Source organism: Somniosus microcephalus, chromosome 8, assembly GCF_052327205.1.
Source record: "Somniosus microcephalus isolate GS21.2 chromosome 8, FLI_Smic_1.0, whole genome shotgun sequence".
Lineage (NCBI taxonomy): Eukaryota > Metazoa > Chordata > Chondrichthyes > Squaliformes > Somniosidae > Somniosus > Somniosus microcephalus.
This window is the reverse complement of record NC_140994.1, coordinates 255,816,886-255,841,481: the sequence shown is the minus strand read 5'-3', so window position 1 is coordinate 255,841,481 and position 24,596 is coordinate 255,816,886.

Here is a 24,596-nt window from a genome sequence, read left to right as displayed (position 1 = left end):
CAGATACCTTCACATGGGCATTTTGCTCTTCAATGTCAACGTCAACTCTGGCGGATCTGCATGTGGACTTATGCCATCCTGGCTTTACCCATATGTTGCACTTTGTGCACTCCAAAAATCTACCATTCTCAACGGAGGACGTAAAGAAAACATGCTCCTCCTGTAGGATTTGTGCAGAATTGAAACCACAATTCTTCCGCCCATCAGATGACTTACTCATACATGCAATGCAGCCTATGCAGAGGCTCAGCATAGACTTTAAAGGGCCATTGCCTTTGTCGACGCGGAACACCTACCTACTTATGATGGTAGACGAGTATTCATGCTTTTCCTTTGCCTTCCCCTATCCTAATATGCTTACCTCTACGGTAATTAAATGCCTCGATCAGGTCTTTTCCCTTTGCGGGACGGCCAATTTTATCCACACAGATCGGGGTCCCTCCTTTATGTCGAGTGAACTGAAAGGTTATCTCTCCCAACGGGGAGTCGCCTCAAGTAAGACGACACCATATCACCCAACCGGCAACGGACAGGTTCAACAATACAATGCCATCATCTGGAACGCTGTCCGTCTGGCACTGAGGTCACGCAACCTACCAGACCAGCAGTGGAAAACTGTGCTCCCCGACGTGTTACACTCTATCAGGTCTCTTCTCTCCACATCCACTAATGTCACGCCTCATGAGCGATTCTTCAAGTTCCGGCGTCGCTCTACACATGGGACATCTCTACCGTCATGGTTGGTGGCTCCAGGCCCTGTGCTATTCCGGAGGTTCGTCTGGTCTACCAAGAATGGCCCTCTCATTGACGAGGTGGAGTTAACGGAGGTAAACCCCACGTATGTGCACGTGCGGTACCCTGATGGCCGGGAGTTCACCGTCTCACTCAGAGATCTGGCTCCCTGCCCAACCGGTCACACAGGACGAATGATGAAGGAACCCACGACGATGATGTCAACACTCTGCACCCATATGAAGATGACGCCCTACCTGGGACATCGAGGGATCTGCCGGCAGTGCTACCGGATCAACTCAGGGAGCCGAACGCTCCCCGTAGGATGGCCACCCGAAGCCAGGACGCCGGACAATCTCCAGCTATGACCCAGGATGAGGCCAGCTCCTCGCCTGTGGGGACCCACACCCGGAGTCATGATATTCCCACTCCTCCACAGGATGATCAAGACGACGCGGACTCTACCAACTTACCGGTACGGGCCAAGCGACCCAGGGACCAGGACACGGTCTGGGGAGACGTGCCTTCCGGTCACAAGCAGAAAGCTAAATGACTACAGCTATTTTTGGTCCACCTAGTCCGTTAAAGGAAGACTGAACTACCAAACCTTTTAGGGAGGAAGAATGTGATAAATTGCAACATCTACAAGAAGTAACTCAGGAAGTACTACTGGACGGCCAGCTGAGGGCGCCGTCTGAGGAGTATAAATACTCGGGCGTGGGCCCAACTTGGCCAGAGACAATCTGGAAACAGGAAGCTAGTGACTACTAACTAGACCTCCATATTTTGTTACAAGTCGATTAAAGCCTTGCTTTATGTTCAACCAAGTGCGCAGTGAGTCTTTATTACATCATGGTGTATTTGGACTTGAAGAAGGCTTTCGATACGGTCCCGTATAAGAGATTAGCGTGTAAAGTTAAGGCACATGGGATTGGGGGCAAGGTACTGACTTGGATAGAGAACTGGTTGGCAGACAGGCAGCAAAGAGTAGGAATAAATGGCTCTTTTTCCGAGTGGCAGGCAGTGACTAGTGGGGTACCGCAGGGATCGGTCCTAGGACCCCAGCTATTCACAATATATATAAATGATCTAGACGAGGGAACTAGATGTAATAACTCCAAGTTTGCAGACGAAACAAAGCTGGGTGGGCGTGTGTGCTGTGAGGAGGATGCCGAGAAACTCCAGTATGATTTGGACAGGTTGGGTGATTGGGCAGATGCAGTATAATGTGGATAAATGCGAGGTTATCCACTTTGGTGGCAAAAACAAGAAGACAGATTATTATCTGAATGGCAATAGATTGGGAGAAGGGTAAGTGCAACGAGACCTGGTTGTCCTTGTGCACCAGTCGCTGAAGGTAAGCATGCAGGTGCAACAGGCGGTTAAGAAGGCAAATGGTATGTTGGCCTTCGTAGCGAGAGGGTTCGAGTGCAGGAACAAGGATGTCTTGCTGCAGTTGTACAGGGCCTTGGTGAGACCACACCTTGAGTATTGTGTGCAGTTTTGGTCGCCTTATGTGAGGAAGGATGTTCTTGCCATGGAGGGAGTGCAGCGAAGATTCACCAGACTGATACCTGGGATGGCAGGAATGACGTATGAGGAGAGATTGGGTCGATTGGGCTTATACTCGCTGGAGTTTAGACGAATGAGAGGGGATCTCATTGAAACTTATAAAATTCTAACAGGACTAGACAGACTAGATGCAGGAAGGATGTTCCCGATGGTTGGGGAGTCCAGAACCAGGGGTCACAGTTTAAAGATAAGGGGTAATCCATATAGGACTGAGATGAGGAGGAATTTCTTCACCCAGAGAGTGGTGAACCTGTGGAATTTTCTACCACAGAAGGCAGTGGAGGCCAATTCATTAAATATATTCAAGAAGGGGTTAGATATATTTCTTGAGGCTAAAGGGATCAAGGGATGTGGGGAGAAGGCAGGGACAGGGTACTGAATTTGGATGGTCAGCCATGACCTCATTGAATGGCGGAGCAGGCTCGAGGGGCTGAATGACCTACTCCTGCTCCTATCTTCTATGTTTCTATGTTTCCTGCGGCTGTGCAGGGGTTGAGATGTCTATCTCGGTTGGGTGTAGATTCCGGTGGGGCTCTGACTGAGGGCTCTGCAGTGGCATGGAAGTGTGAGAGCTTGGAGAGGAACCCCCACTTCCTTGAGATCTGCCACCAACCTCCCTCTCATGGGTCAGGTCCCCCTCCACACCTGCAAGTGGCTGGAGAGCACCTTGCTGCACATCAGGGGGGCCATGGGGACCCGTATCTGCAATGGCAGTCCTACTCAGAAGGACTTCCATGAAGGTCTGGTTTCTCTATTCAATAGTTGCCCATCGCTCCTCAAGAGATGTCATTCTATTCTGAACAAAGACCATGTTTTCCATACCCTGGCGACTAAGCTCCTCCATAGCTGTAGCCCTCCTCTCCTCTACCGTAGCCATCCTCTCCTGTACGTTAGCCAGCCTTACCATGGAGGTAGCAATCATTTCCACAGAGGTAGCCATCCTTTCCGTGTTGATGCGTTCATGCGCCAATGACTCCACAAAGGCTCTGCTCATGTTCGCTATGGACTCCTCCATTCGCTCCACACTCGCAGCGACACTAGAGGCTAAACCTGCCAGAGACTCCTGCATCTGTGCCTGGTGTTCCATCACCTCTGATCTTATGGATGAACCCAAAGGCAGAGGGTCGACATGCTGCTGAGCCGAGTTGGTAGGGTCCTGCACCCTCCGACTAGGACTCTCCACTGCTGTCCCTGTCTCCACAATCTGCTGATGCTCACTTGTGAGCTGTGATACACCAGGTGACAACTCTATTCTATGTCCCGATGGTCCCACCGAGGTGTGAGTGTCTGCGCTGGTGCTGGGTGCACTGAATTCTGTGCCCTCAGAGGTTGCTGCTTCCTCTGAGGAGTCTTGATGTTCAGGCTCTTCCTCCTGGCTAGGGGGGATGGATGCTTGTGATGGTCCTGTGGGGGAGTAAAGGAAAGAGTCAGAGATGTGATGCAAAGTCTACATGCACATAGCTTTTTGCACATGCTCATAAGTGCATCTGTTACAGCTTCACAATCATTATCAGCAACGCATGCAATGTCAAAGAGAGAGATGGGAAACTTTTCTGTCACCAGCTTGCTGTGTTGCGCCCGTCTGTCCATCCCTCGCGTGCAAATCATCCTCAATGCCCATAATTTCCAGGACGGTCTCCTCCTAGGGGGTCAGGTGGGCTATTGAGGGTGGCGCTCCTCCTGTCCTGGCTCGCTCTCTTTTGTTGTGAGCTCTCTTTTCCTGCAATGAGGCAGACAAATGGAGGTTGAGTGAGAATGAAGGAGTGAGTGTAGAGATTGCATAGCATAGATACTTCGAAGGAGGCAAAGATGGAGTGAGGTTGCAAGATGAGGGGCCCTCCCTGTGTTTTGTCAGTTGTGTTCAAAGTATCAGAGTGATAGGGAGTGTGAGGGCTGCATAGTCGAATAGTTAGGTGAATGTGAGCATAGAGAGAGAGGGAATGGGTAAGGGTGCATGGATGTCAGTGTCAAGTGGGATGTGGAGGAAGAGATTGCTAAAGCTGAGTGCTGGTGAGGAAAGGCAATGGGGATCAGATTGAGGGTGATGGGAAATTCATACTCACTTTTCCAGTGCGCTGAAGGTCATGAAATCTTTTCCTGCACTGTATCCAGGTTCTTCAGGTGACTCCCAAGGAGTTGACTTCCTCAGCCACCTGCATCCACACAGCCTTGGTCTGAGTGGGAGGCCTCTTCCTCCCTGATGAAGGGAACAGCACCTCCCTGTTGGCCCTAGCCCCATCGACTAATGTCTGCAGTGCCGCCTCGTCAAAGCGAGGAGCTGATCTTGCCCTCCCGCTTGTCATCTTTCCTGCAGGTCCCTCTGACACCAAATGGAGGAAGCTTGGAAGCCTGCAGAAGAAGCAAGGCTTGCTGTGGAGCTTAAATGCAGCAGCAATGATGGCGTCATCGGAGGGGACTTTCAGTCATGAAAAACCCCTTTGCAAAGGCTTCCCACATGTTGGAAATCAATTGGCCAATTGAGTTAAATTGCATCAATCTCCCACATTCATTTAGATTCGTGTGGGAAACACGAAATTCGGATAACACGACAACAAAGTTAAAACCGAGCCCTTTGTGTTCAAATTCCTCCATGGCCTCGCCCCCCTCCTTATCTCTGCACCCTGCTCCAGCCCTACAACTTTCCGAGATCTCTACGCTCCTCCAATTCTAGCCTCTCGCACAGCCCCGATTTTCTTCGCTCCACCATTGGCGGCCGTGCCTTTAGCTGCCGAGGCCCTAAGCTCTGGAATTCCCTCCCTAAACCTCTCCACCTCTCTCTCTCTCTCCTCCTTTAAGACGCAACTTGAAACCTACCTCTTTGACCAACCTGTGCTAATATCTCTTTATGTGGCTCAATGTCAAATTTTGGTTGATTACACTCCTGTGAAGCACCTTTGGGACGTTTTACTACGTTAAAAACACTGTACAATATGCAGCTTGTTGTTGTTGTTGTTGTTGTACATTTGGGATTATAATAGCCTGATTGTTCCTGATTGGATGATGTTGAATATAAGCTGTGACTCTGGGCACTCAGTGTAAATGTTACATGGTCACAGAGAAAATCCCAGCTTGCGTTGCGATACTGAGATGCAGCTAAATTTGTGCCAGTAACAAGCTCTCTCAGTTAATAATATCTACATAAGTAATTTACTTACTCCCCAGTGCTTAACCTTGTGTTATGATAAATGTGTTAACAATGTAGTATTAGTTTATCCATCTCTCTGGCCTACTTCATCTTTGATGATTCTTCTAATTAGGAATTCACTACTTCACTTAGCTGTGCGCTGTATCCGTGCTCTGATTGGTTTGGCCTCTACCTCTCGCTCTCCTCCTTTAAGATGTTCCTTGAAACCTACCTCTTAATATTTTTTTTCATTTGTTCACGGGATGTGGGCATCGCTGGCAAGGCCAGCATTTATTGCCCATCCCTAATTGTCCCTTGAGGAGGTGGTGGTGAGCCGCCTTCTTGAACTGCAGAGGGCAGTTAAGAGTCAACCACTTTGCTGTGGGTCTGGAGTCACATATAGGCCAGACCGGGCAAGGCCGGCAGATTTCCTTCCCTAAATGGTCATTAGTGAACCAGATGGGTTTTATATGACAATCCAGTAGCTTCATGGTCACCATTACTGATACTAGCTTTTTAAATTCCAGATTTATTTAATTGAATTTAAATTCCCCAGCTGGCTGTGGTGGGATTTGATACTCATCGTCTCCTAACTTCTCCTGATGCCAGATTCTGTCTGATAATGCTCCTGCGCAGCATCTTGGCATGTTTTACCATGTTAAAGGCGCTATATAAATGCAAGTTGTTGTTGTGTGGTTGATCTTGGCCCGTATTTTCCAATCGCCATGGGTGTGTACGAGGTGTATGCGTGCCCGTAGGGGCAACGCGAGTGCCAGTTTCAGGAATGCGAAGCGCATGCGCTGAAACCCAACACTTGCAATCTGTGAAGAATCCTCTTGACCGATCCTCCGCCTGCCCGGGAGAAGGGCCTCCGCGGGCAGCGAGTTCCGCTTTCTGCACAACCTCCACCCGCTGAAAACCTTAAAAAATCTCACGCCTGGTAAAAGCCTGCGTAGGGCCTGCTTTTACCAGCATAAGAGTTTAAAAAAATAAATAAATACATTTTTTTCACTCATTTATAATTTTAAAATATTTTTTAAAAAGGTCAGTTTATTTTTAGCCCCGTAAATTAAAAAAATTAAATTTTTGTTTAAAATATTTAATTTAATGTCATTTTAACTAATTTTAAAAACGTGCTTTAAAAAAATATTTAGGCCTAGAAATTGGGTATAGCCCCGCTTGGGGCGTTAGAATTGGCGCAGTGCAAAGTTTATAGCCAGACGCAACTTATCACCACCTGGCGCGATATTGGGTTGCATCGCCCCTAAAGGTGATTGAGGCGCGAATTCAGGCGTTACACGGGACTCCTAAGGCGCTAAACTTCCGGCGCAACCCAATATCGGAGCGGACGGGCTCAGCGCAGGTGCTCTCAATTACCGGTGACCACGAGACTTCCAGGCGCCGGCCAGCTCTTAAAGGGGAGGGTCAGTCAGCTTCAGCATCCACACTCTGCGCCTTGCAGGCCTCAGAATCGGCGCAGGCCCTTCTCTGGCGCTAAAAACTTGAACCAGATGGAGAAGGTGAGACAGAGAGCAGAGCGCTTCACCAATGAGGCTCTGGAGCAATTGGTGGCCGCAGTGGAGCGCCGGCGAGATGTTCTCTACCCAAACAATGGCAGGAGGCCAAATCATAAGGACTACCGACGAGCTTGGAGGGATGTATGCCAGAGGGTCAACTCCAGCAGCATGGTGACCAGGAGCCCTGTCCAATGCAGAAAGAAATTCAACGACCTCACTCAGGTCATGAGGGTGGGTGTTGTTTCTGCAAACTTCTGCATCCCTTCATTTGCACCTGACTTTATGGCTACAGGGTGGCCTGTGCCCCATTGGCCATCTGCCAGCAAGCACACATGGCCCTTTCTGGGCACACACATGCACATTTGACTCAGGGCATCATGTAAGGGCTCTTGCACCATGGGGGGCATGAGATGATCACTCAGGGCATCAGGTAACATAACTTCCCCTCCTTTCCCCTGCAGTCCATGCTGGCGAGGATTGGCAAAGACCAGCTTCGCACCGGTCGAGGACCTCCACAAGTGGTTACTCTCACGGATCTCGAGGAGAGAGTCCACCAGATTCGTGGAGGACGTCTGAGTGGTCCTGTAACCACTGCAGCTACTGACCCCATTGTCGACAGCGATGGTAAGGTTCTCACCTTTTACAACTGTCTCCTTCCACTTGTTCCCCCCGCCAGCATGCTTTCTCACTGTGGACCCATGTCATAGTCTTGCCGCAATCTGGCATCCCTTGCTGCCAACCTGTCCTTTTGCTAAAGCCGCTCTTCCACCTCCCTGCTTTCAGATGCTGCATCACCAGCTCGGGAGCCGGGCCCTCAAACTGCCAGTACCAGTGCCTCCGAAGGCTCAATGAGAAAATTACTGTCCAACAGAAGGTCAGCAACTCTCTCCAGCAACGATCAGGATGGCCAGCCCAAATGGCTGCAGCTTTTATACTAGTGCTGTCCCCTTTAAATAGCGCCCCCCGAGTCCGAGAAGGGCCTGGGAACGCTCCATCCAACTGTCACTAATAGCGCCAGGCGGAAAGGTTGCGGGCGCCACCGAATATCCGGTCCGGGGCGCAAAAAAGGCGTTGCACACTGAAATGACCTCATGATCTGCCTGCACCCGCGGGCGCGCGCAAAGAGTTAGCGCCGGCGCTAAAATCATACTCAATATGGGAGGTGGCGCTATATTCACTGCGCCCATCCGAAAATTGGGTAACGCCCCAATTCTCGGGCTCTTTAGGCGCTAATCGCTGGCGCTACCAACTGAATTTCTAGGCCTTAATGTTTTGATGTGTTTTTGGAGTGATCTCTATTCATACTTTTGACGGGTCTAAGCTGAGAGACCTGTCAAAAGTACGAAGGGGGAATTCCCTTCTTTCACTGGTTCCCCATGGCCCATGTGATCCCAGGGACGTATGCGAACCGCCTGCGCCCCTGGGATACCTGGGCCTTGGCGCATTTTGTAGTTGGAGAGGCCCAGGATCGGAAATGTCCGGATCTCTGGAGCCCTCAGGTAAGGACGTATAGATTTTTTCCAGATCGGAGGCCTCCGCACGCAGGAAGCCCCCGATCGGAAAATACGGGCCAATGTGCTTTGGTCTGGAGCATGCAAAACCATTCACGAGGGAGCAAACCAGCTATCATAACACAAGGTTAAGCACTGGGGAGTAAGGAAATTACTTAGGTGGATATTAGGTAGAATCTGATAACCTTAGATTAAATGGTAAATCTCTAACCCGATTCTATGATGTTGTCGAAAAGGAGTAAAAGACTTATCGAAGGCCCGTTGGGCAATACTTCTTGCACAAGTTACAGATTTACCTCTCCTAACACACTTACATAAAGATGCTGCCCTGGCCTGCTGAGTTTTTCCAGCGTGTTCTGTTGTTATTTTACATAAAACACTGGGTGGGCCTCAGCTAGAGTATTGTGTTCAATTATGGGCGCCACACTTTAGGGAGGATGCCAAGGCCTTGGCGAGAGGGTGCAGAAGAGATTTACTAGAACGGTACCAGGGATGAGGGACTTCAGTTATGTGGAGAGACTGGAGCAGCTGGGGTTGTTCTCCTTAGAGCAGAAAAGGTTAAGAGGAGAATTGATAGAGTTGTTCAAAATCATCAACAGCAAATGAGGAGAAACTGTTTCCAGTGACAGAATGGTCCAGAGGACACAGATTTAAGGTAATTGGTAAATGAGCCAGAGGCGACATGAGGAATCATTTTTTTACGCAGCCAGTTGTGATCTGGAACGCGCTGCCTGAAAGGGCGGTGGAAGCAGATTCAACAGTGACTTTCAAAAGGGAATTGGACAAATACTTTGAAGGGAAAAAATTTGCAGGCCTCTGGGGAAAGAGCGAAGGAGTGGGACTACTCTACCAATGAGCCAGCACAAGCATCATGGGCCAAATGGCCTCCTTCTATGCAGTATCATTCGATGATTCTATGATAACCCACCTGAAGCTTGAAACCAACTGAGAGTCTCAGTTGCTCAACATATAATGGCCTTGACGACTGAACACTGCCTACCTAAAACCAAGGCGACAGGATTCTTATAGTCGGTTTGCAACCTTGTGCAGTTTTTGTCTCCTTTTTGAGGGTGGTTGTTGCACCTGGCCTTCTGAAGGTACGTGGAGGTTTTAAAAAAAAAGTAAAATAATTGGGGGAATAATTTGCATGCATTGTAGTATACGCTGTATATATATACCTTTTCTTCAAAAAAAAAGTGCATTTTTTGTGGATTATGAGAAAGAAAAAGAAAAAAAGAATGACAGGAAGAAAGAAGGAAAGAAGGAAGGAAAGAAGGTAAGAAAGGAGGAAAGGAAGAAGGAAGGAAAGAAGGTAAGAAAGAAGGAAAGAAAGAATAGATTCGCATTTGTATCGCACCTTTCATGACCTCAGGATGTCTCAAAGCGCTTCACAGCAGGAATGGCAAAGGTAAGTCTGGGGGGCTGGGCGGGGGGCTGGGGCATTCGCGAAGGTGACCACAGGGGGTAGGGAAGCCGGAGGCAGGGGAGTCCCAAGCTTTCCTTGTGGGGCCCGGAGGAGTTTTGCTGCTCCTCCTGGCTCACAAGGGAACCTTCAAGAAAGTTACAAAGTCACTAACCTTCTTGGCCCTCTCCTGGGCAGGCTGGTCCTTGGCACTGGGTTTCCCTGGCAAGGCTGACACCGGGCACAGGCCTCGCTTAAAACTAGTTAAAATAGCGTCAGGGTCTGATTGATCTCATCGGACCACAACTTTCGAATCTGCAATTGTTACGTCCACCTGAGAGACCAGATGGGGCATTAGTTTAACATCTCATCCAAAAGGCTGCTCCTGCAACAGTGCGGCACTCCCTCAGTACTGCACTGAAGTTTTGGTCTAGATTATGTGCTAAAGCCTCTGGAGTGGGCTTTGAACCTACAACCTTCTGAATCAGAGCTGAGAGTGCGACCAACTGAGCCACGGATGACAACCATTGACCCGAGTGATTGGTGGCAGGTAAGAGCACGCAAGGCCCAAGAGTTTTGTGCTGAGGTGTTAAGCATGTTTCAGTGAAAGCGAAAGAGAGAAAACCAACAGAGGCTAGTCTCCAATAAGTGTGAAATCTCTATTGGGTGAGATGCAGATCTTGTTTTCATTGCTGAATAGCCAGCAGATACTGCAGCAGGGACCAGGAACTGCCTAGTTCCAGCAGTCTCCTGTTTTCTCCCCACATCATTCATGGCCGCTGTCTGTGCATTGTAAGAAGTCACACAACACCAGGTTATCGTCCAACAGCTTTATTTGAAATCACAAGCTTTCGGAGTGCTGCTCCTTCGTCAGGTGACGTGGACAGATGCATAAAGACACAGCTTATATAGTCAGAGAATAATGTCAGATGTTTACAGGTAATCTTTCTAACTGCCATTTATCACACCTCGGCAGAGAGATAATCACAGCAATCAAAGGTGTGAATGGTGTCCAAACAGGTCAGTCAGGAAAACATTACATCAAAGAACAATGAGGTGGGGTCACAAGGGGTCAAATGTTGCAGATGCTGGGGTCTGTATGAAAAACAAAAAAACAGACAAAAAGCATTTTTTTTTTGCTGGAAATCACAGCAGGTCCGGCCGCATCTGTGTAGAGAGAACAAGCCAACGACGACTCGTGCCTGGATGACCCTATGTCAGGTGGGGTTACATGTAGCGTGACATGAACCCAAGATCCCGGTTGAGGCCGTCCTCATGGGTGCGGAACTTGGCTATCAATTTCTGCTCGACGATTTTGCGTTATCGTGTGTCTCGAAGGCCCTCTACACCAGTATCCCCCACGATGACAGCATCGCTGCGTCAGCCTCAGTACTCAACACCAACAACAGCCAATCTCCAGACGCCATCCTACAACTCATCCGCTTCATCCTTGACCACAATGTCTTCACCTTCGACAACCAGTTGTTTACCCAAACACATGGAACAGCCATGGGGACCAAATTCGCACCCCAATATGCCAACATCTTCATGCACAAGTTCGAGCAAGACTTCTTCGCTGCACAGGATCTCCAACCAACGCTATACACCAGATACATCGACGACATTTTCTTCCTATGGACCCACGGCGAAGAATCACTGAAAAGATTACATGATAACATCAACAAGTTCCATCCCACCATCAAACTCACCATGGACTACTCCTCAGAATCGGTTTCATTCTTGGACACACGAATCTCCATCAAAGACGAACACCTCAGCACATCACTCTACCGCAAGCCCACGGACAACCTCACGATGCTTCACTTCTCCAGCTTCCACCCTAACCATGTTAAAGAAGCCATCCCCTATGGACAAGCCCTGCGAATATACAGGATCTGTTCAGACGAGGAGGAACACGATGGACACCTACAGACGCTGAAAGACGCCCTCGTAAGAACGGGATATAATGCTCGACTCGTCGATCGACAGTTCCGATGGGCCACAGCGAAAAATCGCATAGACCTCCTCAGAAGACAAACACGGGACACAACCAACAGAGTACCCTTCGTCGTCCAGTACTTCCCCGGAGCGGAGAAACTACGCCATGTTCTTCGCAGTCTTCAACATGTCATCAATGACGACGAACACCTCGCTAAGGCCATCCCCACGCCTCCACTACTCGCCTTCAAACAGCCGCCTAACCTCAAACAGACCATCGTTCACAGCAAATTACCCAGCTTTCAGGAGAACAGCGACCACGACACAACACAACCCTGCCACAGCAACCTCTGCAAGATATGCCAGATCATCAACACAGATACCATCATCACACGTGAGGACACCACCCACCAGGTACATGGTACATACTCATGTGACTCGGCCAACGTTGTCTACCTCATACGTTGCAGGAAAGGATGCCCCGGAGCATGGTACATTGGCGAGACCATGCAGACACTGCGACAACGGATGAACGGACACCGCACAACAATCGCCAGGCAGGAGTGTTCCCTCCCAGTCGGGGAACATTTCAGCAGTCAAGGACATTCAGCCTCCGATCTTCAGGTAAGCACTCTCCAAGGCGGCCTTCGAGACACACGACAACGCAAAATCATCGAGCAGAAACTGATAGCCAAGTTCCGCACCCATGAGGACAGCCTCAACCGGGATCTTGGGTTCATGTCACGCTACATGTAACCCCACCTGACGTAGGGTCATCCAGACTCAAGTTGTCGTTGGCTTGTTCTCTCTACACAGATGCGGCCGGACCTGCTGTGATTTCCAGCAAAAAAAAATGTTTTTTGTCTGTTTTTTTGCTTTTCATACAGACCCCAGCATCTGCAACATTTGACCCCTTGTGACCCCACCTCATTGTTCTTTGATATAATGTTTTCCTGACTGACCTGTTTGGACACCATTCACACCTTTGATTGCTGTGATTATCTCTCTGCCAAGGTGTGAGAAATGGCAGTTGGAAAGATTACCTGTAAACATCTGACATTATTCTCTGACTATATAAGCTGTGTCTTTATGCATCTCTCCACTTCACCTGATGAAGGAGCAGCACTCCGAAAGCTTGTGATTTCAAATAAAGCTGCTGGACTATAACCTGGTGTTGTGTGGTTTCTTACATTTGTCCACCCCAGTCCAACACCGGCATCTCCACACCATGTGCATTGTAAGCTGTCAGCCCTGCACTATTGAGACACCTGCCAGGTTGTAAAGGCTCTGAGGGTGGAATTGGTCTAGGTCAGTTGCGCAGAACAGGTCATGGCGAATCGGCAGCCCATCCCACACTGCGCATATGAAGGTGAAAGACTGAACACGCTGGGTCTCTTTTCTCTGGTAAAGGGAAGCCTGAAGGGGTGACCTAACAGAGGTTTTTAAAATTGTGAAGAGTTTTGAAAGGGTAGGTGTTTCCACATGGGGAGTCCAATATAAGATAGTCGCTAATAAATCCAACAGGGAATTCAGGAGAAACTTCTTTACCCAGAGAGTGGTGAGAATATGGAACTCACTAAAACAGGGAGTGGTTGAGGTGAATAGCACAGATGCATTTAACGGGAACCTAGATAAGCGCATGATGGAGAAAGGAATAGAAGGAAAGGCTGATGGGGTTAGGTGAAGTAGGGTGGGAGGAGGTTTGTGTGCAGCATAAACGCCAGCATAGATCAGCTGGGCCGAATGGTCGGTTTCTGTGCTGTAAATTCTATGTAATTCTAAGCGCTTGATTTATTTTCCATGACCAATTTCACCCCCTCTGTATCCTCTCTAGTTGGTACCTCCTTTCTACTAGGAAAACAATAAAGGTGATTTTGTTTTATGTCATAGATTCATAGAATAGTTACAGCACAGCAGGAGGCCATTCGGCCCGTCTAGCCCGTGCCGGCTTGAGGCCGAACAAGTGTTTTATACAAGTTCATCATAACTTCCTTGCTTTTGTATGCCTCTATTTATGAAGCCCAGTAACCCGTAGGCTTTTTTAACTGCTTTCTCAACCTGCCCTACCAACTTCAATGATTTGTGCGCATATAATTCAATTCAATTCAATTCAATTTTATTTGCCATATGTAACTAGTACAATGGAATGCTTACTCCCCGTGGGGACACGTCAGCTATTCTTACAGCGCCGTGTTCAGAAAGTCAATTCTTTGACATCCAGTGGCAGTGGGAGCACGAGGTCCCTCAGCTGCTCCGTCCTCCTCGTCCCCGCGGCCTCCTCCTCACTGTTGCCGGCTCAGCTCCACGTGTGGTGGCCTGCTTCTCCCGCTCACCCTCTGGCCACCATTCCCTGCTCCCCTCCTCCCAGTCGGACTGTGCGTCGTCGTGGCTGCTGCTTGATGCGCTGCGCTGCCTCTGCCTGACTCGCTGAACACATCCTCCGGTTGCCGCGGCCTCCACCTCACCGTCACCGGCTCCACGGTCCGACGGCCCGGGGCCTGCTTCTCCCACTTCCGGTCCAGCCTCTGGCCGCCATGCTCAGCTCCCCTCCTCCCAGTCGGAATGCCTTCCCGCTGAAGAGCTGCCGGCCGACGAGCTCTCGCAGGTCGACGTGGCTGCTGCTGCTTCTCGACGCGCTGCGCTGCTTCCGCCCGACTCGCCGAACACCTCGCTCCGGTTGCGGGAGCGAGCCGCCTGAAGCAGGGAGAGCGCGCTAGCACTGGACCGTCTCGTTCGCCATCTTGACTTCCAGACACAGGTCTCTCTGCTCATGCACCGCTTTTAGGATTGTACCCATTCGTTTATATTGCATCCTTGTTCTTCCTACCAAAATGTATCACTTCAGACTTTTCTGTGTTAAATTTCATCTGCCACGTGTCCGCCCATTCCACCAGCCTGTCTATGTCTTCCTGAAGTCTATCACTATCCTCCTCACTGTTCACTATACTTCCAAGTTTTGCGTCATCTGCAAATTTTGAAATTGTGCCCTGTACACCCAAGTCCAAGTCATTAATATATATCAAGAAAAGCAGTGGTCCTAGCACTGACCCCTGGGGAACACCACTGCTTACCTTCCTCCAGTCTGAAAAACAACCGTTCACCACTACTCTCTGTTTCCTGTCACTTAGCCAATTTCATATCCATGCTGCCACTGTCCCTTTTATTCCATGGGCTTCAACTTTGCTGGCAAGCCTATTATGTGGCACTTTATCAAACACCTTTTGGAAGTCCATATACACATCAACTGCACTGCCCTTATCACCCCTCTCTGTTGCCTCATCAAAAAACTCGATTAAGTTCGTTAAACACGATTTGCCTTTAACAAATCCGTGCTGGCTTTCCTTAATGAATTCGCACTTGTCCAAATAGCTGTTAACTTTGTCCCTGATTATCGTTTCCAAAAGCTTCCCCACTACCGAGGTTAAACTGACTGGCCTGTAGTTGCTGGGTTTATCCTTACGCCCTATTTTGAACAAGGGTGTAACATTTGCAATTCTCCAGTCCTCTCGCACCAGCCCCGTATCTAAGGAGGATTGGAAGATTATGGCGAGAACCTCCACGATTTCCTCCTTAGCCTCCTCAGCATCCTAGGATGCATCCCATCCGGTCCTGGTGACTTATCTAACTTTTCACTTCCACTCTGAACTTTCTATATTCAGTCTGATTCTCACTTGTATTCTCAACCTGACATCTGTCATACACCCCCTTTTTCTGCTTCATCGTACTCTAGCTCTTTCGTCATCCATCTCTGACTTCAGTTGCCCTACCTTTCCCCCTCGTGGGAATGTACCTCGACTGTACCCGAACCATCTCCTCTTTATAGGCAGCCCATTGTTCCATTACAGTTTTGCCTGCCAATCTTTGATTCCAATTTACCCGGGCCAGGTCCGTTCTCATCCCACTGAAAGTAACCTTCCTCCAGTTAAGTATTTTTACTCTAGATTGTTACCTGTCCTTTTCCACAGCTAATCTAAACCTCATGATACTATGATCACTGTTCCCTAAATGTTCACCTACTGACACTTTCTCCACTTGTCCCACCTCATTCCCCAGAACCAGGTCCAGCAATGCCTCCTTCTCCGTTGGGCCGGAAACATACTGATGAAGAAAGTTCTCCTGAACACACTTCAGAAATTCTTCCCCCTCTCTGCCCTTTACACTATTATTATCCCAGTCTATATTAGGATAGTTGAAGTCCTCCATTATTACTACTCTATAGTTCTTGCACTTCTCTGTAATTTCCCTGTAAATTTGTTCCTCTATATCTTTTTCACTAGTTGGTGGCCTATAGAATACACCTAGTAGTGTAATGGCTCCTCTATTATTTTTTAACTCGAACCAAATAAATTCTGTCCTTGACCACTCCAGGACATCCTCTCTCTCCAGCACTGTAACATTCTCCTTAACCAATACTGCCACTCCACCTCCTTTATTTCTTCCCTATCTTTCTTATATCCAGGAATATTTAGTACCCAATCCTGCCCTTTTTTGAGCCAGGTCTCCTTTATCGCCACAATATCATATTCCCATGTGGCAATTTGCGCCTGCAGCTCACCAACCTTATTTACCACACTTTGTGCATTTACACACATGCACTGTAAACCTGTCTTAGAACTTCTTGTATTCTCTCTTAATCTGACCCCACCTAATACCTTACCAATATCTGAAAGCCGTGGCAGCAGAGAGAGGATAAAGAGCGGCCCGAGAGCGGAGCTGAATTAAAGCAGCGGCAGCAGTGAGAGGATAAAGAGCGGCCCGAGAGTGGACCTGAATTAAAGCAGCGGCAGCGGCGAGAGGATAAAGAGCGGCCCGAGAGCGGAGCTGAATTAAAGCAGCGGCAAGGCTCCGATTCAAAAACAACAACAAAAAATCAGAGTGACATCACAGGAGAGCAGGTAGGTGATTGGTTGGTGAGTATTAAAGCTTTTTTTTTGCTCTCTAGGTTAGGGAAGGGGGTTAAATTAAGAGCTCATAAACTGTAACTTGCTAGTATTTATTAAATTAATAACTTAAACTAGATAAAATAATCAAAAAATAAAACTAAAATATCGATTGAATAAAAGCTTTAACTAATTCATCAATAAATAAAACAAGGTTAGAGATGTCAGGGCAGGTGGTGCGTCATAACTGCAGCATGTGGGAGTTTGTGGAGAGCATCGCGATCCCGAGCTACCACATCTGCGGTAAGTGTCTCCAACTCGACGATTTTCATCTCAAAGTTGTTGAGCTGGAGTACGAGCTGCAGACATTGCGATGCAACAGGGAGGGGGAGAGTTACCTGGACACTTTGTTCCAGGAGGCAGTCACACCGTTTAGGTTAATTAGTGCTTTAGAGTTCGTCAGTGGTCAGGGACAGGAGGGTATGACTGTGCGGGCGGTTTTTCCAGCCCTGTGGAGGCGGGTATGCAGGCGGGTCTGCCGGGAAAATGGCAGAATCTGGGAGCGGGTACCCATCCCGCCCCCAACCCACCTCCTTGCCATCTTCCCAGGAGGCGGGTACCTGACCCGCGCCTCGAGGCGGGAAGGGGATTAGTGCCAATGAACTGCCTGTTCACATAGTAAACAGGCAGTTTTTTGGCTAATCCCTATTTTGAGCCCTAAAGTGTGGGCTTCCCGACGGCTCCGAACCTGGCCAGGGTCAGCGAGGTGAGCCGTGGGTCTGCGGCGGTCGGAGAAGCCGAAATGTCAGGTGTGCAGGTGAGTGATGAGTGCAAGTGTGGAGAGGTAAGTGTGTGAGGTGAGTGTAGAGTGGTTTAATAAGATTACTTACCTTTGCTTCTTCCTCCAGGCTTCATCCCTTTAGGCTGCAGAGCTGCCTCATCTCATCGGCAGAGATGACAGAATGGCTGCTGAATTCTCCGATGCAACAGCCATCAGCTTTCTGCTCAGGAATGTGGTTTAGTGAGTCTTGAGTACAAGAACTCACCAAAGAACAGAGAATGTCAGTGTTTGGCAGCTTCTCAAAGCTGTCAAACAATGACAATACATCTGTCAAAAAATTTTGACAGGTGAAACGTCATACGATGACGTTCTCTGTCACCGGCTTTCCCTTAATTGGCCTGCAAAGCCCGCTGGGCGGGCTTAACAAGGTCAATCAAGGGAAAATAGCATGGGTTGGCCGGACATCAATGGAGGCGGGATTAAAACCCAACAAGCAGCAGTCCCACCTCCATCACCTCCCCATTGATAAAATCACCCCCTGTGAGTCAGGCAGGTATGGGGACCCAAGATTTAGTGAGGAGGAGCCTCAGCCCTTGACTTTGTCCAACAGGCATGAGGCACTTGCTACCTGTATGGATGAGGAAAAGGACCGCAGGTAGGATGGGCAAACTGACCACAGCACCATGGTACAGGGGGCCATCCAAGTCGGGGGAGAAGGAAGAAATATGGTAGTGATAGGGGACAATAGAGTCAGGGGGATAGATACTGTTCTCTGCAGCCGCGAAAGAGAGTCTCGAAGGCTTTGTTGCCTGCCCGGTGCCAGGGTTAAGGGTATCTCCTTGCGGCTGGAGAAGAACTTGGAGTGGGAGGGGGAGGATCCAGTTGTCATGGTCTATGTAGGAACCAATGACATAAGAATGAGCTTCTGCCGAGGGAGTTTGAGGAGCTAGGTTCTAAATTAAAAAGCAGAACCACAAGGGTAATAATCGCTGGATTACTACCTGAGCCACGCAGAAATTGGCATAGGGTCAAACAGATCAGAGAGTTAAATGTGTGGCTCAAAGAATGGTGTGGGAAGAAGGGGTTTCAACTCATGGGGCACTAGCACCAATACTGGGGAAAGAGGGAGCTGTTCCGTCCGGACGGGATCCACTTTAACTGGGCTGGGACCAGCGTCCTGGCGAATCGAATAACTTGGGCTGTAGATAGGGCTTTAAACTACATAAGCTGGCGGGGTGCGGGGTCAGGTGAGGGGAAATTTAGAAAACTAAAGAGAAATGTCAAGGCAATAGAGCAGTGTAGCGATTTGGATAAATATAAGCAGAGTGTGACAGGAAGGGACAGAGGCCTAGAAATTGAGTTTTGGCGCAGCCAGGGCTTTAGCGCCGGAAGTTAGTGCCGGAGCTAAGTCGCGCTGGTCGGGCCCAAAATTCAATAGTTCTGCGCCCAAACGGCTGCCGGTGCTGCTGAGAGCTGTTTGCGCCTGAAAACTGGCGCTACGCGCTGAATTTCGGCGCTATTCCGGCGCTGCGGCGCCCGCTGCAGTGCGGCAGGTTCGGGAAGTGCAGGCCTCCTCCTTCCCTTAAGGAGGAGCTGCCTGCACCCGGCCGTGGCCCGCGAAAATCTTTTTAAAAATGAGCCCGGCACCTCGGACAAGTGCCGGGCTTGCTTCTGTTCCCGGGGGGGGGGGGGAAGTCCCGGGGGGGGGGGGAAGTCCCGGGGGGGGGGGAAGTCCGGGGAGGGAGCTGCGGCCAGGTGGCCGGCGGGAAAGCGGCCGGCCGCCACGGGGCCTTTAATGCGCCGGCGCAAAAACATGTTGGACTCTGTTGCCAGAGTCTTAGTTGCGGCTGCCACGGGCGAGGCGGCCGCAACTGAATTTCGGCGCTGGGGCCCGTCGGCATGGCAACCGGGACGCTGCGCACACCGATGACGTCATCGGTGCCGGCGCAGCGCTACCGGTCTACCGCGGCGGAAGGGCCCCAGGCAATTTAGGCGCCGGCGCCAATTGCAGCGCTAGGCCCTCTAGCGCCGCAAAATCGGCGCTAAGGGCACTGAATTTCTAGGCCAGAGAGTTTAACAATAGCAGTGCAGCAGAGAATAAGGTCAAAGCAGGGAATAATGGTAAATAAATTAAATTAAAGGCTCTTTATCTGAATGCACAAAGCATTCCTAACAAGATAGATGAAGTAATGGCACAAATAGAGATAAATGGGTTTGATCTAATAGCCGTTACAGAGATGTGTTGACCAAGCTTGGGAACTAACTGTTCCAGGGTACTTGATGTTTCAAAAAGACAGGCAGAATGGAAAAGAAGGTGGGGGGGTGGGGGGGCAGGGTAGCCCTGGTAATAATGGATGACATAAGGACAATGGAGAGAAAGTATTTTGGCTCAGAAGATCAGGAAGTAGAATCAGTATGGGTGGAGATAAGGAATAACAAGGGGCAGAAAACATTGGTGTGAGTAATATATAGGCCCTCTAACAATAGCTATACCATTGGACAGAATATGAAGAAAGACTGGACAGGCTGGGGTTGTTTTCCTTGGAGCAGAGAAGGCTGAGGGGGGACCTGATTGAGGTATACAAAATTATGAGGGGCATAGATAGGGTGGATAGAAAGGAACTTTTCCCCTTAGTAGAGGGGTCAATAACAAGGGGGCATAGATTCAAAGTAAGGGGCAGGAGGTTTAGAGGGGATTGGAGGAAAAACTTTTTCACCCAGAGGGTGGTTGGAATCTGGAACTCACTGCCTGAAAGGGTGGTAGAGGCAGGAACCCTCACAACATTCAAGAAGCATTTGGATGAGTACTTGAAATGCCATAGCATACAAGGCTATGGACCAAATGCTGGAAAATGGGATTAGATTAGACAGGGCTTGATGGCCGGCGTGGACGCGATGGGCCGAAGGGCCTCTTTCTGTGCTGTATAACTCTATGAGTCTATGACTCTAAATAGTAGGAGCTTGTAACAAAGGTAGCGCAATAATCATGGGGGACATTAATCTTCATATAGACTGGACAAATCAAATTGGCAAAGGTAATCTGGAGGATGAGTTCATGGAATGTATTCATGACAGTTTCTCAGAACAATATGTCATGGAACCAACCAGGGAACAGGTTATATTAGATCTTGTATTGTGTGATGAGACAGGGATAATTAGCAATCACATAGTAAAGGGTCCTTTGGGGCAGAGTGATCATAATATGATAGAATTTCATGTTACGTTTTGAGAGTGAATTGCCTAAGTCGGAAACTAGAGTCTTAAACTTAAATAAAACCAGTTACATAGGTATGAGAGGCAAGTTGGCTAAGGTAGATTGGAAAATAGATTTAAAGGTATGGCAGAAGATAAGCAGTGGCTAGCGCTTAAAGAAGTACTTAATAATTCTCAACAAAAATACATTCCATTGAGAAACAAAAACTCCATGGGAAAAGTGATCCATCCATGGCTAATTAAAGAAGTTAAGGATAGCATTAGATTGAAAGAAGAAGCTTATAATGTTGCAAAGAATAGTAAGCCTGAGGATTGGGAGAGTTTCAGAAACCAGCAAAGGATGACCAAAAAATTGAATAAAAATGGAATAAATAGAATGAGAGAAAGCTAGCAAGAAATATGAAAACAGATTGTAAGAGCTTCGATAAGTATGTAAAAAGAAAGAGAGTAGCAAAAGTAAACATTGGTCCCTTAGAGGCTGAGACAGGAGAAATTATTATGGGGAATAAGGAAATGGCAGAAACATTAAACAAATATTTTGTATCTGTCTTCACACAAAAAGCATACCAAAAATGGTGGGGAACCAAGAGTCTAATGACGGTGAGGAACTTAACGTAATTAATATAAGTAGAGAAAAAGTACTAGATAAACTAATGGGACTAAAGGCCGACAAATCCCCTGGACCTGACGGCCTACATCCTAGGGTTCTAAAAGAAGTGGCTGCAGAGATAGTGGATGCATTGGTTTTGATTCCAAAATTCCCTAAATTCTAAAATATTCTCAGTGGATTGGAAGATAGCAAATGTAACACCGCTATTCAAGAAAGGAGGGAGAAAGAAAACCGGGAACTACAGACCAGTTAGCCTTACATCAGTCATCAGGAAAATGCTGGAATCCATTGTTGAGGAAGTGGTATCAAGTCACTTAGAAAATCATAACATGATTAGGCAGAGTCAACATGGTTTTATGAAAGGGAAATCATGTGTGACAAATTTATTAGAGTTTTTTGAGGATGTAACTAGTAGGGTAGATAAAGGGGAACCAGTGGATGTAATATATTTGGATTTCCAAAAGGCATTCGATAAGGTGCCGCATAATGGCCCAGAAATTCGGGTCCCAACATGTGAGTACGGACGGAGTACTCACGAGTGGACCCGATGGAAGTGCCAGAATCTTGCATGCACTACGCATGCGCGGGAAACCGGCACTTCCGATCCCCTGAACCAAGGGGTTCAGAGGTCGAACGCGTGCGCGCGGGAGTCTGCGCGTGCGCGTTGAACTTCCTTTTTTTTTCAGGTTTTAACGTGCGGGTAAGTCTGTACATTTTAGAAATGTAAAAAGCAGCCGTAAGGACTTCATTTTCAAAGGTAAGTGGTCAATTATTTAAAATTAAAACATTTTTCCACAGGTTTTTTACTTTTAAATACTTTAAAGCAAGGTAAGTTTATTTTTAGCCCTTTTTTTTATAAAATTATTTTTTACAAAAATTTAAATTTTTGTTTAAAATAGTTATTTAATGTCATTTATAGTTTATTTACAAAGTGTGATTTAAAAATAAAATTATTTGAAGGTAAAGTACAGTTTTACAGCCTCAGCATTTATACGTTATGACAGGTCTATCTGTCAAGACTTATGAATGGAGCATTCCCTGCTCCGATTGGCTGCCTGTTGCTCACGTGATCCCAGGGGACGCTTCGCACTAACTATGCCCCTGGGACACGCCAGCATAGTGCGCCGGCCTCTGGGACAGGCCTCGGAGAGGAATTCCACGCAGGCCAAGAGGTCAACTGCCGGCGCGCTAGGTAAGTGTAGGTCAGGTGCTTGCACCCGCGGGAAGCCCCCGACCCGAATTTCTGGGCCATTAGGTTATTACACAAGGTAAGGGCTTATGGGGTTGGGGGTAATATAGTAGCATGGATAGAGGATTAGTTAATGGACAGAAAACAGAGAGTTGGGATAAACACATCTTTATCAGGTTAGCAGGCTGTAACTAGTGGGGTGCTGCAAGGATCACTGCTGGGGCCTCAGTTATTTACAATCTATATTAATGACCTAGATGAAGGGACCGAGTGTAATGCATCCAAGTTTACTGATGATACAAAGATAGGTGGGACAGTGTAGGGGGTGGCGTTTGCCCAGTCAGCTTCACCTCTGACTGTCTCTGAGCGGTTCGAATCGCTCCCACACCCCTGGGTTCTAGACACTGGACTTCGGTACGGGCGGCGATACAGAAAATCGAGTGGTTTGGTGCAAGAAAAACAACATTTTATTAAAAGCAGAATAAAACAATCTTATGAAAATTACTGGTATGAATACAGGCATAAACAATTCCACTTATATGGGAATGGGGAACACACGGCACATCAATGGAGAACAACTACATTAACAATCCCCTTATCCTTATCCCACCCCCTAATACCTAACTAGATTAAGCTATGAGGGGCCAGGAATTCATGCTCACCAATCTGAAACCTGTTGCTTTAACTGGTGGGGTTTTGATGTCCGCTCTTGCTGTCCTTTGGGGTATCCCGTCGCCACGTGGTCACAGGGTGCGGCACTGAAGTTGTTGATGTGAATCACCCCCCTTTTTCCTCAGCTAACATCGTCGTCGAGTTGCGATGGGCCTTCTTCTTCTTCTTCCTCGGGCGGTTTGGTCGCTGGCGGGTTTTTAAAACGGTTGGGGCTTGGTTGGCAGTTTATACTGTCAAACTGATTTTACTACCCATGCTTCGAATGCCAGTTTATTCGTCATGGACGCTGCTATCCATGCTTCGAACGCCAGCTTATTACTAGGCAGTTGTCCCCAACGCGTCTTTCCACTGCCCTTCTCTGCCTTTATCGGTTTACTGTATTCTTCATCTCATCTCGTCTCATCTGCCCGTTTTGTGGCCTGTGTGTCCTGTGTGCTTTCGAATCAGGTCCATTCTCCTCCCGCGTTTGGCCTCGGTGTAATGGGCGTCCTTGGTGTTGAGCGGCCCGGGGAGCGAGAAGAGAGCCCGCCATGAGGCCAGGGCACGAAAACGAGAGGCAGCAGGCCAAGGCCACAAGCAAGAGATAAGAGTGCAAGAGAGTGATCACCACTGATGGGCCTACAATTATACCCGTTCTTCATTCCTTATCTGCGCACCAAATCAGGTCAGTCCTTTGTCTAACTTTTGGTGGGCTCATTTAAAATGATTACAGCCATCTACTTTAATGACTTCTGGAGTGGTTGTCTCCGGGTTTTAATGGCCTCGATGTCCTGGTTGTTTGTCATTTATGAAACTTAATTGTCCCCATCCTGACTTGCTGGCTACTGTGAGCTGTTACCAATTAACTATGCAGAAACCTAATGGCCTCGATTTTAGGCCCATTCTAGCTTGATCTGTTTTAAGGCAAATTAATGCATATTCTGTGTTTGCTTTGGCTGTCTGGCCCCACAGAGTCCTTTTCACAGATACCTGCATTTTAAGTTTCGTCTCCGGGCCTGCCTGTCTGCAGGGCCTTGCTTTAAAATCCTGTCGGTTTTGCTCACGAGGTTACAGAAGCCATTTTGGGTACCCTGTTTTTAATAACTTGTCCAAACAGGGTCCCTTTATCCACAATTTCGGGGAATGTGGGAATTTTGAGAACCCTACACTCCCCCCTGTTGATACTAAACTTGCTTCAAGTATCATCCTGATAAGGTGAGCAAAATTTCCGACCCTCCATAGTTAATCCTCCCCTGTAATTACCTATCTAAGATACCCATGACACATGCATTTCCCATTCTGTTAAATGTAGTGTACATAAGCATACATAGAATAAATTACAGTCGTTTACACACACATCCAAGCATGGAGGGGTCCAACACCCCTGCACCACTTGGTACACATACATCTTTATTAAAACAACACGTCGAAAATCTTTATTAAAAACAACAAAAACAAGAAAAAAACAACAATCTT